This window comes from Ambystoma mexicanum, chromosome 1q (genome assembly GCF_040938575.1).
Source record: "Ambystoma mexicanum isolate Mex_15411 chromosome 1q, UKY_AmexF1_1, whole genome shotgun sequence".
Taxonomy (NCBI): Eukaryota; Metazoa; Chordata; class Amphibia; order Caudata; family Ambystomatidae; genus Ambystoma; species Ambystoma mexicanum.
Window position 1 is genome coordinate 75,889,425 of NC_090922.1, and position 13,560 is coordinate 75,902,984.

Consider the following 13,560-nt stretch of genomic DNA (forward strand, 5'->3'; position numbering starts at 1 on the left):
GGTGACATTAAAGGACCGAGTAAAGCACTGCCTTACCAAACACCACTTCCTGAGCATGGGAAGTATCCAGGGAATAATGATTAGTAAACATGTGTATCGAAGACCACGTTGCAGCATCACATATGTTCTTTATTGGGACACCCCTTTGCAGGGCTGTCGACATAGCCATGCCTCTGGTGGAATGAGGACACAAACCCTCAGGAGGGACCTTGCCCGCCAAAGTACAGCATTCAGAAATAGTGAGGATGATCGACCCAGAGAAGGTCTGTTTAGACACAGCCTGGCCTAGTTTATGGCCGGTATACCCCACAAAGAGCTGGTCGTCCACTCTCACCTTGGACATTCTGGAAATATAAAAGCTTCAAAGTTCTCCTAGAGTCCAACCTATGAAGCCTTTCCTCTGCCTTACTAGGATGAGGAGGAGGATAGAAGGCAGGTAGCACAAATTTCTGACTCAAATGAAAGTCCAAAACTACCTTGGGTAGAAAGGAGGGTCTGACTCTCAACACAACCCTGTCCTTGTGCAATACAGTAAAGGGTGGCATGGAAGAAAGTGCCTACAACTCGCTCATTCTACGTGCAGATGTAAGAGCAACCAATAGAATAGTCTTAAATGTTAACAACCTCAATGGACAGGAGTGCAATGGTTCAAATGGAGCACACATCAGAAACTTTAAGACCAAGTTAAGGTCTCAAGCAGGAACCTGAAACGGCAAAGGCGGGAACACATTTGTAAGCCCTTTTAGAAATTGAGTAACTAAAGGAATCTTAAAATAAGAGCATTCCTTTGATGATGGATTTAAGTTCAAAGCAGCTTAAAGATTGAGAGCGCTGCTAGGTAACCTTTAATGGTTCCCACATGAAGACCCTTGTGGGCTGAAGAAAGCAAAAAGGATAAAACATCCGGAGTCGAACATGAAAAAGGATTAACATTCTTTTCTCTGCACCAGTCGCATAACTTATTCCAACGGTAACGGTACAGAGACTTGTCGCCGGCCGCATGGCCGAAAGCAACACCTCCATTACGTCATCTGGGAGGTCCCAATCCTTGTATCTCAACCTTTCAGAAACCATGTGTGAAGGTTGAAAGTCTTCACCTCTGGATGGGGAACCCAACCTTCCTCTCGCGAGAGAAGATCCTCTCTTTGGGGAAGACGCATCGGAGGACAGATGGACATGTCCAGAAGATCCGGTACCACGATCTCCTGGCCCAATCCTGAGCCACCAGGATCATGCGGGTCCCGAACCGTCTTAACCTCCTGAGAACTTGAGGAATGATAGGGACTGGAGGAAAGGAGTACAGTAGCGGGAATTCCCAATCCACCACAAACTTGTCTCCTAGAGCTCCTCAATTCCCTTGAGCAGTACTGCTTGCACTTCCGGTTGGCACTGGTCGCGAACAGATCCACCTTTGGGGTTACCCAAAGGGCAAAGACCTCTTGAAGGACTTCCTGAGCTATTTCCCACTTGTGAGAGACTGCGCTCTGCTGGCTCAGAGCGTCCGCCGCTGTGTTCTCCTCTCCGGCCAAATGAACTGCCGCTAAGGATATTCCTTCGAAATTTGGTTACCATCTGGAGAATGGTTTGAGCCCCCACCTTGGGTGGTGAGCACTTCCCCAAGGCTGTGTCTAAGACAGCCCCGATGTACTGGAGCTGTTGGGAAGGTGTCATATGGGACTTCTTGATTGAGGGAAAAGCCCAGTCTGTGAAGGGAGTGACAGGTAACGTTGAGATGATCCAAGGCTTGTTTGGGAGAACCCTCCCTGATCAGCCAATCATCCAGGTAGGGGTGGACTTAAATCCCCCCCCCTCTCGTGAGATGTGCTGCCACTAACACCATCAGTTTGGTGAATACCCTCAGGCGGAAGTTAACCCGAATGACAGGACTCGAAACAGATAGTGCGAGCCGCCAACGGCAAACCTCAGGTATTTGCTTTGCTTCAGATGGATCAGCACATGAAAATAATCATCCTAAAGGTCCAATGACAACAAACCAATCCTGAGGTTGGACGGCCTGAAGGATCTGGGAAAGAGTGGCCATCTTCAATTTTTCCTTCTTGAGGAACTTGTTCAGTATCTGAAGTCCAAAATGGGTCTCAGTCCCCCGTCCTTTTTGGGAATCAAAAAATAAGGGGAGTACCAGCCCTTGTGCCTCTCCCCTACAGGCACTGGTTCTATAGCGCCTTTCTCTAGCAGGGTTAATATTTCCTGCAAAAGGAATGGATCTGGAACCCTCAAAGAGTGTACTTCCAGTGGATTGTCATGAGGCTTCCGTAGAAAAGGAAGGCAATACCCGTGGGGTATCGTTTGCAGAGCCCAAGTATCTGAAGTAATGGCTCGCCATTCTTTTAGATGCTGAGACAGCTTGCCCCCCACCGGTGAGCTGTGACTGAAGGCCTCAGAGCGGTTTTGAAGCGGCAATAGCAGAGCCTGAAAGCAAAGAGGCTGGTGCTTGACCGGGCTTGGCACCTCTACCTCGTCCACCACAAGGAAACTTACATTTGCCCCTTTGACGGCCATTCCTCTCGCCCTTCCAAATGAGGAGTAGTAGCGAAAAGATCTACCCCTCCATTGCTGTCCGCTAGGACGAAAAGGCTGAGGCTGCCGAATAGCGGCGCCCAAAGACTTGGCGGCTGCTATAGAGCTCTGCAGCTTCTCAAGGCTCTCATCCTTGCTGCCAAATAGGTAAAACGCGTCAAATGCCATGTTCAGAAGTCTAGCCTGCACATCCAGTGCAAAACCCGACTTCCGCAACCATGCAAATCTACATATTACGGTGCTCATAGCCATGGACCTGCTGACACTGTCTGCAACATCCAACCCGGACTGAAGGGATTCACACATGGCTTCCTTGCCGTCCTTAACAAGAGCTAGGAAGCCCTCGCTTTCTTCCTCTTCAGTAATATGTTCAGCCGCCATAGATGTCCACTCCCACAGAGTGTACGAAAATCTCGCCAAGGCACAAGAGGAGTTGGCCACCTTCAACGCCATACTACGGAGCCTGTTTTGAGGTAGCCCTGGCTGCCTGGACCACCAGACTCTCAGGAGTGGGTTGAGATGACAGGTAGCCGGGGCCGCTACTGGAGGGGCGGTATTTTCTTGTCAGAGACTTGTTCACCGCCGGATTAGTCTCTGGGCTTTCCCAATTTCTCACCACCCTGTTCTGCAGAGTCACATGAAATGGCAAAATGGGATCTGTAGGGGGACCCTGATCCAAAGCGTCCCTAAGATCATCCTGATCATCCATAATCATAATCTCTTCTCCCCCCCACTCAGTCTGGTTTTCGTCCCCGCCATTCTACCGAAACAGCCTTGACTTGCGTACCTAACTCTCTCCTCACAGCTCGTTACTCAAAACACTCCTCCGTCCTCATTCTTCTTGACCTATCGGCTGCCTTCGACACAGTGGATCATTCTTTGCTACTGGCCACTCTCTCCTCTTTGGTTTTCATGGGTCTGTCCTGTCCTGGTTTTCATCCTACCTATCTAATCGTACCTTTGCTGTCTCCTGGGGTGACAACACCTCTTCTTCCTTTTCCCTTGATCATGGTGTTCCTCAAGGGTCAGTCCTTGGTCCTTTTCTATTTTCTTTATACACTTCCTTCCTTTCCCCAATTATTTCTTCCTTTGGAGTATCACACCACTTCTACGCTGATGATACTCAGCTTTTTCTTTCCATCTCATCTTTCATACCTGACATTCATTCATCACACTCTCTCATCCTGCCTCTGAGCTATTAAAATCCTGGATGACCTCTCACTTTCTTACTTTAAATGCTGGAAAGACTGAAGTCTTATTCTTTCCCGCCAACACGCTCTCTTCCTTCTATTTCCTTTCCCCCCTCTAGTCTTTCCATTTTACCAACTGCCCATGATCTTGGCGTTTACTTCGACTCTAATCTTTCCTTTGCTCATCACATCTCCCTCACATTGCGCGCCTGTCGATTTCATCTTTACAACATATGCAAAATTCACCCATTTCTCACTTTTCACGCTACAAAGCTTCTTCTCTCCTTGCTAGTTTTCTCTCAACTCTTTTACTGTTCTGTTCTATTCTTTGGTCTCCCCTGCTCACGTCTTGCTCCTCTTAAATCAATCTATCATTCTTCTATTCGTTCATTTTGCCTCCTCTCTTACTGGGATTCAATCTCTTCTCTTGCATCACTTGGATGGCTGTCCTACTCTCAGCTCCAATATAATTTTCTTTGACTAGTTTTAAATTCTCTCCATGGTCTTGCCCCTGACTATCTTGCATCTCCCCTTTCATTCTATTCTCCTTCTCGTCCCCTCAGCTTTGCTGGTCTATTTACACTTAATGTTCCCCATTAAGTTGTGCTCAATCCCACTTTCGCTCCTTTCAGGTTCTTGCTCCTCTCCACTGGAACCGCTTTCCTCCGTCTCTTCGTTCTATTACTTCTTATTCACTGTTCTGTTCCTCTAAAAAACCCATCCGCTCTTCTCATCTGATTGATTGATACAGGCTGACCCTGAACACTGTTTTACATTGCTGATTTTCATGTACTGTTGACTGTCTTATGTAAAGGGCTTTGGTAAAAGGCGCTATATAAAGTATAATAAAAATACAAAATGAGCAGTAGGTCTGTACCAGCCCAAATAGTCCACAACTGTTGACATAAGGCATCTGTAAGAGGAGTCGGCATGCTGCCCCGGGTCTGGTCTCCCGAACTCCAACTCAGGAGAAGTGTCTATACCACTTGCATTATACAAGGTATCACAAAGATCCTGCATCCTACTCTCCGAGATGAGCATTCTGGTACATTAGGGGTCCCAAACTTGAGACCAAAAGGAACGTCACCCTCATCAGAATGTTCCTCCTCCTCAAAGATGGAGGTGAGGGACTTAAAGTCTTTCTTTGGCAGAGGGGTACACCTCTTCTCGGGTATAATAGCCAGATGCTTCAAAGTTGTCGAATTCGACACAGCCTTTTTCTGAGGTTCCACCGTTACCAGGGGCTGTGCCGGCAAAATTGGGCCGGATGGCGTCGACAACGGCTCCGAAGGCATCGAGGGTCTGACCGGGGTGGAGGACCTGACAGGCACTATCGACTGGCGCGGTGCCAATGGCGTTGACGGCTTCGATGGCATTGAGAGTTTGGACGGTTTCGATAGAGACAAAGAGCGTGAACTTGCTTCATGTCTCGAACGATCCTTAGATAACTTGTCCATACGAGGCCTCGAAGACTCCCGATGAGGATTGTGCCATTTACCAGGGCTTGAAGGCTCACAGGTTGTGGAGAAGGGTGCAACACAATCTCTTTCTCCCCTGTAAGCACACTCTCCTCACCTGAGCTGTCTGAGTTGTCGGTCTCTTGTAGGCGTCGTCGTGCAAGGTAGTCTCTCCCCTTCTTTAGATGGATATGCTTGTCACGGAGGGAAGCCACAGTGAATGCTGTTTGAACAGCTGCCCCGTGACTCCCTTTCCGGAACCAAGCCAGAAATCAGGGAAAAACCCAAAAGGGAAAAAACCCTGTGGTGTAGCGTCGACCCTTCCAATCCAGATGACAGGACAATCGCTGATAGGAGCAATGGTGAGAGGCAAGCAGCAGAGTTTGTAGCATAGAATGTCCAAGAAGTCGAAGCCAAGGAGTAGCAGTGTCAGGGAAGTCGGAAGCTCCTTGTGGCAGTTCGAAGATATGGCACTGGATCCAGGAAGAGGGAGAAGGTAAGCAGTAAGCACAGCTCAGAGGAGCCCAGCAGAAAGAGAGTACGGGAAAATCCCTGAAATCAAGAGAGAGAGGGAAAAAGAGAGAGAGAGGGAGAGAGAGAGAGAGAGACGGATGCTGCTGGAAACAGAACCCACCAAGAGATAAAGCACAGCAGCGTACCGCTCGGAACAGCGGTAGGAAAAATGAAGCGAAGAGTAGCGTTCCGAGGAAAACAGGAACACAGGTGAACAGGGAACCCCGAAGGCAGACGGCAGAGGATCGGAGCAAGGAAACCCGGAAACAGGAAAGCATCCAAAGTGGGTTGCAACGCAGCGTCAACAGGGAGGCGGGGAGTTTACTCCCAGTGGTGCTGCACTACGTAACTGGGGCTGGAAGCAAGAACACAGAGAAGGGACTAAAACACCCTAACTCTGTGTCTCCAGCTCCAACGCGGAAGTATCCGCCAAATTCGGCTATGGCCGAGACGGCGGATGACAGTATGCCTCTCCCTAGAACTCAACCACCCCGGCTTCCCCGGGTGTAAGCGGTGGAAGCTGGCAAGCAACCGAGGGGCATGTACCTGGGAAGCTGGTTCACAGGAGTCCTCCAACTCCGGGTAACCTTTCCATGACAGGAGGTATTCCAACCGACCACAGTAAAACCTAGAATCTCTAATAGCGGAAACCTCATACTCCTCCTGGGTGGATGTAGACACAGGAATTTGCCAGGAGAGAGTCCGGTGGTGGGGATCTGGATAGTAGGTTTTGAGGAGAGAGGAATGAAAAACAGGATGAATGCGTTTAAGAGAAGGGGTGAGTTGGAGATGATAGGACACAGGATTGACCTTGGAGAGAATGAGGAAAGGACCCAGGAAGGGTGGAGACAGTTTGGAAGGTCGTGTCCATTGGGGAAGGTACTTTGTAGATAACCACACCTTGTCTCCCGGCCTCCAGGAAGGGTATTCTCTACGGTGCCTGTCGGCTCCAACCTTATTCCTTCATCTGCTATCTTCCAATCCTTGCAATGCGCTGGTCTGAGCCTCTTGGATATTTCTCAAAACTTCTTCAGCGGCTGGTGAGTTGGAAAATCGGAGTACCTCTGGTATTAGAAATCGTGGGTGGACTCGGTAAGTACAAAAAAATGGAGAAAGACCTGTGGCGCAGTGCTTGGAATTATTGTAAGAGAACTCTGACGTGGGAAGTAGAGAGACCCAATTGTCTTGATGCTGGGAAATGAAACATCTCAGATATAGTTCTAGAGTGGCGTTGAGTCGCTCGGTTTGGCCGTTGGATTGCGGATGGAAACCGGAAGAAAGGGCTCTTTCTACCCCCAATCGGGTACACAAGGCTGTCCAGAATTTGGAAATGTACCGACTTCCCCGATCGGAAATTATCTTGTCGGGGAGACCATGTAATTTGAAAATGTCTCGGGCAAAGGTCTTCGCAATCTTGGTTGCAGTAGGGAGTCCCGGAAGGGGGAGAAATGTGCCAACTTGGAAAAAGCATCCAGCGTCACCATGATACAAGTACATGATTCAGATTCCGGCAGATCCAGTATAAAGTCCGTGGAGATGAGTCCCCACGGGCGAGTCGGCTTCTCCACCTGAGTGAGGAGTCCTAGAGGTTTGCCCGAGGCATACTTGGCCCTGGCACAAATTGGACAAGATCTCACGTACTCAAACACCTCTTTTCTTATGTTGGGCCAGAGAAACAACCTCAAGATGAGTTTTAAGGTGCCGTCTACGCTTCTGTGTCCCACCATACGTGCGCCATGACACCATCTCAGGATCTTTCAGCGTAGCGGGCCTCCTGGAATATACCACTTCTTCTTATAAAACACCCATCCATCCTTTACTTGGAAGAGGGAATCGGGACGGAAGGAGATTTGAGGCAACTCTTGCGTGACAGCGGCCTTCACCTCTTGAAGAAAGGAACCCACCATTGCAAGGATCTGGTTTCGGTGGAACATGGGCTTGGTCTTGACAGACACTGTTTCAGTGTGGGAGTCCTTGCGAGACAAAGCGTCAGCTAGTCGATTAAGCGACCCAGGGATGTATGTGATCCTGAAATCGTACTTTGAAAATAGGTAGGCCCATCTTGCCTGTCTGGAGTTTGAACATTCCATTTCCTGTAAGGCTTTCAGATTCTTGTGATTCGTGCGGATGAGGAACTGGTGGCGGGCACCCATGAGGAGGTGCCGCCATTCTTCACAGGCCAATTTTATCGCCAGTAACTCCTTTTCAAGAACGGAATAATTGAGTTGGCTGGGAGAGAGAGTTTTAGATAGGTAGGCGACCAGGTGTTCTACTTCCTGAATGGTCTGAAGTAACACGGCCCCAACAGCAATGGCGGATGCGTCCGTCTCCAGAATAAACGGTAGTGTCTGATCCGGATGCTGCAAAATCGGGGCCAAGAAGAAAAGGCTTTTCAGACAACAGAAGCTCTTCTCTGCCTCAGCGGACCAGGAAAACGGGTAGGCTTACTTCTTGAGCAATCGGGTAATGGGAAACACCACTTCTGAAAAGTTCGTAATTAATATCCTGTTATAATTCGAAAGTCCCAAGAATCGCTGCACCTCCCGGACAGAAGTAGCGGCCGACCAGACGAGAATGGCGTGTACCTTGTCTGGGTCCATGGCGATCCTTTCTTCAGACAGAACATATCCAAAATATTGCACCGAAGGTACGGCAAATCTGCATTTTTCTGCCTTGACCAGTAGATTGTTCTTTTGAAGGCGATCCAGAACTTGCTGGACTTGTTCGATGTGATCCCTCATGTTAGGGGAAAAAACCAAGATATCATCCAGATAAATGATGACTGATATTGAAAGCATGTCGGAAAACATTCTGTCCATAAATCTCTGGAATGCCGCTGGGGCATTCACCAATCCGAACGGCATTACCTTATATTCAAACAAGCCCAGAGGGGAATGGAATGCTGTTTTCCATTCGTCTCCTTTGGAAATCCGTAGCAGATGGTATACGTTTCGAAGATCAAGCTTGGTAAATACTCTAGCCCCTTGTACAGCCTCAATGATGTCATTGATAAGGGGCATCGGATACCTGTCACGAATGGTAACCTTATTTAGGCCCCGGTAGTCTATACAGGGTCGAAGGTCGGCAGAGTCTCTTTTCGTGATGAAAAATAAAGGAGCTCCTGCAGGGGACTTTGAAGGTATTATGCCATTCTCCTTATTGGTATCCAAGTATTTCCGAAGAACCTGGTTCTCTGTCTGCGGAAGAGAGAGAACATCCGACCAAACGGAACCAGGGCATTGGGTTACAGGTCGATGGTACAATCCTCTGGCCGATGAGGCGGCAATTTGGCATGAAGGCACTCCTGAAACACCTTGGAAAACCCTGAGCAAAAAATGGGTAATGCGTGGACTCCCACGTGGCTGTTGGAAAAAATCTTAACCGGCTGTAGATCTCCCCGACTCTCCAACAGAAAACAGTTGGTTGCGTAATACGGGGAACTGAAACTCAGCTGATTCTCGGTCCAGTTTATCTGTGGATTATGTCTACGGAGCCATGTGATGCCCAAAATAATGGGCGGCCCTGATGATGTCAAAACATAAGACTTCCTTGTGTTGGTTTATCGTCAAGGAAAGTTCATCCGTGGTATGGGTAATGGGACCAGAAGACAATGGTGTCATGATCTCTGCTTCCAAAAGATCAGGACTTGCCCGACTCCCTTGGAAGCAGACCCATAACCCCGGTTCCGAGTGCCAGCCAGTCCCAATTGGGACCTTTTGGACCCTGTCCTGGCGCCAGTGGAACCAGGCTCATAAAGATGCCCAGTCCCAGCGCTGGAAGCGCCGGGCTCATAATGCTTGGGTGGACTTACCTGCAGCAGACCATGCTGCTTACTTACCTGCCAGTTGAACCCCTGATCCTCTTCTGTTTGGGACTACTTTTCCTGTTGGGTGGGGCAGGAGCCACTCCCTAGGTTCAGAACACTGGAACTCTTCTGGAAAGCAGGAACTCTTTTCTTACCTAGGCGTGGCTGTGGAAGGAGACACCCAAGCACTACAGGAGGCTATTTAAACCACACCCGATGGATGAATCTTGCTTTGCGTTATTCTGCATTCTCTGCAGCAGAACGCTCATCGTGTCTTCTGCTTCTGATCCTGGGCCTAAGGGAACAAAGGCTTACCATCCTGGAATCCAGTCTTCAGCAGCACCTGTAAAGACAAAGAAAGAACAGGTTAGCACTACGGTCTTCAGTGGCAGCGCATCTCTTACCTGGTCCATCGGCTGTCACCAACGCCTCGCGCTGCATTCCGGCATCTGAAAGACAAAGGCTTACCTACTCTTCGCATGCTCCGGAGGTCTTCGCACTGCATTCCGGCATCTGAAAGACAAAAGCTTACCAGCTTTTCGCACGCTCCGGAGGCCTTCGGCGCTGCATCCCGCATCTGAAAGACAAAAGAAGGTGCGTTTAAAGACATTGGGCAACTTTATTACTCACGTGCCATTACTCCTTCCCACGCCGAATCCAGTGGGTATTCCAGCACCCTTCAGCTTCTCTAAAGCTCAGAACTTGTACCTGCAAGATAAAAGGGACAGTTAGTGCGCATCGTGAAGCAGGCTACAAGCGCTTACTTACGTGCTTCCAGGCGCTTCTATTCCTCACGCGGGTTCGATCCTCAACTCTCATCAGCCCGCCATCCGCCATTGCCGGAACCCTGCAAAACAAGAGATATCATTACAAAAGACTTTTAAGACATTTGAAGTGCCCAGAACTTACCGTTCGTGCAGTTAACGACGGACAGCAGTCCTCTGAGGTCAAGAGGCCTGCACCCTTATCCAGTGAAGAAACTGGTTACGGCACCCTGCCCCGAGGCAGATGGAGAGCTCGGCGTTCACTTACCTAAGGTGAGGGTGTTAACCTTTGGGGTTCTACAGGAGAAGAGAAAGGGAAGAGGAGAGAGGCACCCAATAACCCCAGTTCATTAATCCCAGTATTTTCTATCTGCAGACATCTTACTCTTCGAGTCAGACATACAGTGCACAGAGGTCCAGCCCAAAGAGCCAACCGTGTGTTCCACATCACCTTTGAAGATACGGCATTCACCCAGTCAAGACCGGCGCCTCTGCGGGAATCAGGTGAGCGTTACAAATGGTGACCCATCCACTCCTTCAACCTTCTGACCTTCTTTCCGTGGTATCCGCCGGAGACCCACCCTGTCTGCCCACAGGGTGTCAACGAAGTTACCCGCCGCTTCACAATCCAGTAGAGCTAGGGTTTTTAATTGTCTGCTCTCTAGGTCAAGATGTACAGGAATCACCATGAGTCTGGAGTCATCTTTAGACTCGGGAGAGGAAACTGAAAGAGAGACATAGGGACGACGAGAAATGTTGGGAGACCCCCGGTCGCTTGTCCCTACTGACGCCGAGGGTATTCGTTTCCCAACCTCTTGTTTGGCAGTTCTGTGCAGTCCTTGAGAAGGTGTTGGTCTGAACCGCAGTAGGCACATAGTCCTTTCTCTCTTCTGCGACGTCTTTCAGCAGCGGATAAAGGTGCTCTGATGGCGCCGATCTGGATTGGTTCTTCGGAAGAAGTAGCAGTAGAGCGAGCAGGGAGTGAGTGTGCAGAGGGTTCTGGAGTATAACCAGGGTTGTTTGCGACGCTCCGCCCTTCTTTCCTGGAGACGATATCCTATGTGAAGAGCAGCCCAACTCATCTTTGATTTCTTCCTTCAATCCACTCCTGAATACGGCATATTGTGCTGTTTCGGGCCACCCTGCTCCGGCTGCCAAAGTTTTGAAGGAGGAGATATATGGCAATTCATCCAGAGAGCCTTGTTTGACATCCAGTAAATCTTCACAGGCGGTGAAGGACAGCTCTGGCCGTTCAAAAGTCTGTTTCAGTAGATTCTGAAACCAGGGAAAATCCTGCAAAATGGCGTTTCCACTGGTCACCAATGGTGTAGCCCAGGACAGTGCGTTTCCTGTTATATTTGAAATTAGGAAACCCACCCGGGCTTGATCTGTAGTGAAGGTACAAGGCCTAAAGGTGAAATAAACCATGCATGCTTCCAGAAACTCCTTCACCCTTTTGGAAGAGCCATCGAATTACCCAGGGGACAGCGCCATGGGTGGTAATTCCAGGGGGACAGGTTCTCTAGCCGATACCATCTGTTTAAACAGAACATTCTCAGTCTTTACTCCTTGTAGCTCCTGAGACATTGCTTGGAAAACCTTCCACAGCTCTTGGACCTGTTCCTCAGCAGACATCTTTAGACCTTTTGGCGTTGCATTCTGTGGCGAAGGGTGCAACCCAATCTCTTTCTCCCCTGTAAGCACACTCTCCTCACCTGAGCTGTCTGAGTTGTCGGTCTCTTGTAGGCGTCGTCGTCCAAGGTAGTCTCTCCCCTTCTTTAGATGGATATGCTTGTCACGGAGGGAAGCCACAGTGACTGCTGTTTGAACAGCTGCCCCGTGACTCCCTTTCCGGAACCAAGCCAGAAATCAGGGAAAAACCCAAAGGGGAAAAAACCCTGTGGTGTAGCGTCAACCCTTCCAATCCAGATGACAGGACAATCGCTGATAGGAGCAATGGTGAGAGGCAAGCAGCAGAGCTCGTAGCATAGAATGTCCAAGAAGTCGAAGCCAAGGAGTAGCAGTGTCAGGGAAGTCGGAAGCTCCTTGTGGCAGTTCGAAGATATGGCACTGGATCCAGGAAGAGGGAGAAGGTAAGCAGTAAGCAGAGCTCAGAGGAGCCCAGCAGATAGAGAGTACAGGAAAATCCCTGCAATCAAAAGAGAGAGAGAGAGAGAGAGAGAGAGAGAGAGAGAGAGAGAGAGAGAGAGAGAGAGAGAGACGGAAACAGAACCCGCCAAGAGATAAAGCACAGCAGCGTACCGCTTGGAGCACCGGTAGGAAAAATGAAGCGAAGAGTAGCGTTCCGAGGAAAACAGGAACACAGGAGAACAGGGAAACCCTCTGGCAGATACGAAGGCGGACAGCAGAGGATTGGAGCGAGGAAACCCGGAAACAGGAAAGCATCCAAAGATGATTGCAACGCAGCATCAACCGGGAGGCGGGGAGTTAAATACTCCCAGTGGCGCTGTGCTACGTAACTGGGGGTGGAAGAAAACACAGAGAAGGGACTACAACACCCTACCTCTGTGTCTCCAGCTCCAACGCGGAAGTATCCACCAATTTCGGCTATGGGCGTGACGGCGGATGACACGGGTATCCGGTCGAGACCATTCCCTTTTGGCTTCAACAGAAGGCGCGGACGTGGCCTTGCTGTGCTTTTAGAAAATTGTAAGCATTTCCACGCCGAAAGCTTCCCAGTCAGCTGGTGTCGATTTTTTGGATGGCCAACTCACCCTCTCAGGGGTGCCGCCTGAAGATGACAAGGAAGGCGCCTTCTCCTCGAGTGCTTCGACAAGGAGGACAAGTCTTCCTCCCGGGACGCCATTGTCCCGGGAGGATAGCTCAGCTGCAACGTGCTCGCCTTGGAAACAAGAAGCAACACAGGTTCAATCCCCGGGTCCGCGCTTAGAATCCTCCGGGTATTAAGCACGTTATAAATACGCAACTAAGAGACATATTCCTGTTACAACTCCTCGATGCCCCCGGGCTGTGTGAGAGCTTTAAAAATGCAAATAAATCAAAATAAATTACTTAATTAAAAGTGGCGGGAACCACTCCTGGACCTTGAACGCTTGGCCTTTTTCCTCTGAGGAGAGTCACATCTAGACTCATCAGTCGAAGGCCCAGCAGGTCGGGACTTATGGGGCTTGGACACCTACTGAATAAGGGATGCAGTGTGTCACATGTCGCTCTGGGAGCCAATCACAGTGCTCCAGATAGATACCACACTTACAGGCAGAGTCCTGGGTGTTGTAGGCCCAGGGAGCTTGGAGTGTGGTCAACTACTTTTT